The following is a 2,963-nucleotide window of genomic DNA, read 5'->3' on the forward strand; positions in this document are numbered from 1 at the left end:
AAAGAAAGAGAAAACAGACTGAAAACAAATGAGCAGGGCATCAGAGATCTGTGGGCTTAAAGCAAAAAATTTAACATTTTTGTCATGGGAATCCCAGAAGGAAAGGAAAACAATGGTGGAGTTAAATCATATTTGAGGAACTAATGGCTGAAAACGGTCTCAATTTGCAAAATATGTATATGTATAGATTCAAGTACCTGACTGAACCCCAAACAGGATAAATTCAAAGAAGTAAATTACAAAATAAATCACAGTCAAACTATATCAAAGTGAAAACATTTATTTTGTCAAACTATAGGCAAAGCAAATGAAAGTAATAAGAGAGAAAGGACTCTTTGCCAGTAGGAGGAAAAAACCCAGCTAAGAGGATAGTAAATTTCACTTCTGAAACCACAGTGGCCAGAAAGAAGTAAGACAATACTTTCCAAGTATTGAAAGAAATGGTTTATCAACCCACAATACTATATACAATAAAACTACCCTTCAATAATAAGGGGGAAAGATTGGGAAGTGGAGTATAGCCTGGAGTGGTCACTTCCCTTCTTGCCCAGGCAAGGGTGCTGGGGCATAGCCCCACCCTCTGTGGCTCTTGGCCCCGCTGACCGGAAAGGCTGATAAAAAAAACACCTGAAAGCTGTACTGTCCAGTGGTGCTCAAAGAGAAAGACAGGCAGAACCCATTGCTTTTAGGGCAAAGCCAGTGGCCTTGTTTTGTAAGGGAACTCTATATGCAGACTGAATTAAGACAACAAAGAGTGTTGCCATTTTTAGAGCTGCTCCTCCTGCGGCAGTCAAGCAAAGACTCTAATTCATAGCTATGTTCACCATTCAATACAGCCTTCAGCTTGTTGGACCAGGGAACTCAGCCAGAGCAAATGGCAAAATGCAAAGCTCATTCAACAGTCGGGGGTACAGTAGCACTTGAACACAGAGCAAAGCTTCTTTGTGGCCATGGCTTCCCTCATCTGCAAACCAAAACCAGTGGCCTCACTCAACCAGGAAATTTAGCGTACACTCTTGCCAAATTTGAATCCCCAGTGAGTCATACAGGCCTTGTATCCTGTCTTGGGGCCCTCCCAGGGCAGGGAAGCTAATTCATACCACACCTACAAATGAAAATAGTGCCCAGTCCTAACTATCTAGTAAGCCTAACCAGAGAATCCAGGTAATTGCAGAGCCCACCATGAAGGGAACCAAGCCAGTAGTCTTATTTAACTGTTCTAAGGCAGTGGAACAATCCCTCACCTTTCCTAGCCTCACATTTTGAACCTATGACGTCAGGAAGAGGAATCTGATTAACTCTAATGTTCAGATGCCAATGTAAGGAATCAAGGATTATGAGAAATCAGGTAAATATGACACCACCAAAGTATACTAATATAGCTGGAATAATTGATCAGAAAAAATGGGAGGGGCGCCTGGGTGGCTCAGTCGGTTAAGCATCTGACTTCAGCTCAGGTCATGATCTCGCAGTTTGTGAGTTCGAGCCCCGCGTCAGGCTCTGTGCTGATGACCCTGGAGCCAGCTTCAGATTCTATGTCTCCCTCTCTCTCTGTCCCTCCCCTACTTGTGCTCTCTCTCTCTCTCTTTCTCTCTCTCTCTCAAAAATAAGTAAACATTAAAAAAAACTTAAAAAAAAGAAAAATGGGAAAAAAGAAATAGAGATCAATGAACTGTCAGACAAGTAATTTAGAATAAATCTCTCAAAGTACTGTAATGAAATATAAGAACACAGGCGACTAAAATGAAAATTTAAAAAAAAGAAAACATTGCATGAACAAAACAAGAAGATATACAAAGCAATTGGAACCATTAAAATGAACGAGCGGAGATCTTAGAGGTAAAAAATACAATAACTGAAGTGAAGAATTCAATTCTTCAAAAGTAGAATTGATCATGCCAAAGCAAAAATCAGAGACATGGATGATAGGACATTAGAAATCATCCAGTCAGAGGAGCAAAAAGAAAAACAAAGCGAAACAGTGAATAAAGCCTAAGAGTGAATAAAGAAAGCCTATGAGACACAATAAAAAGAAACAATACTTGCATTATGGGAATTCCAGAACCAGAAGACAAAAAGACAGGAACAGAAAGTATATATAAAGCAGTAATGGCTGACCACTTCCCAAGCCTGGGGAGAGAGATAGATATTCAGATCCACAAGGCCAAAAGGACCCCCAAAAGGTTGAAGTTGACTAGGGCTACACTAAGACACATTGTAAGTAAATTGTCAAAAGTCAAAGACAAAGAAAAAAATTTGAAGCAGCAAGAGAGAAGAAAGAAGTTACATACAAGAGAACCCCCATAAGACTGTGAACAAATTTCTCAACAAAAATTTGTCAGGCCTACACAGCCGTGTCAAATTCGGTGCCTACCCATCCATGGCAGGCGCCGGCCTGAAATAGATGACAAGGATTATTTCTTATTTAGAGATGGTGACATCTCGGAAAGTATGTAGACTGAAATAAATCATTATTGAAATGGCATGAAGTGAAGCTGCCCATTACAGTGAAGTTGTGAAATCTTTCATCATGTAAATAATTTTCATGTCTCTCTTTTATAGTAAACTAATGGTATCCAAAAAAAAAAAAAAAAGAAAGAAAAAAAAGAAAAGAAAAGAAAAGAAAGAAGAAAAGAAAAGAAAAGAAAAGAAAAGAAAAGAAAAGAAAAGAAATTTGTCAGGCCTGGAAAGAATTGAATGATATATTCAACATGTTGAAATAAAATACCATTAACCAAGAATTCTATGCAAAGTTTTCCTTCAGAAATGAGTTATAAAGTCTGTCCCAAACAAACAAAAATTGAGAGAATTCATTACCACTACACGTGCCTTATAAGAAATGCCACAGGGAGTTCTGTCAATGGAAGTAAGAAGATGCTAATAAAAGTCATAAAATTATTAAAAATGTAGCATTAAACTCACTGGTAATAGCAAACACATGGTCAGAATTAGATTCTGTGATT

General features: G+C 38.4%; 1 non-coding gene across 1 annotated transcript; it reads left to right on the forward strand.

The window, feature by feature from the left end:
• The first annotated feature begins 2,347 nt into the window (after nt 1–2,347).
• Nucleotides 2,348–2,443, forward strand: LOC132664888 (small nucleolar RNA SNORA5). Its single transcript, XR_009603889.1, has one exon. It is a non-coding gene; the product is annotated as a small nucleolar RNA SNORA5 (small nucleolar RNA).
• The last annotated feature ends 520 nt before the right edge of the window (nt 2,444–2,963 follow it).

The sequence above is a fragment of the Panthera onca genome, chromosome F2, assembly GCF_046562875.1.
Source record: "Panthera onca isolate mPanOnc1 chromosome F2, mPanOnc1 haplotype 2, whole genome shotgun sequence".
Taxonomy (NCBI): Eukaryota; Metazoa; Chordata; class Mammalia; order Carnivora; family Felidae; genus Panthera; species Panthera onca.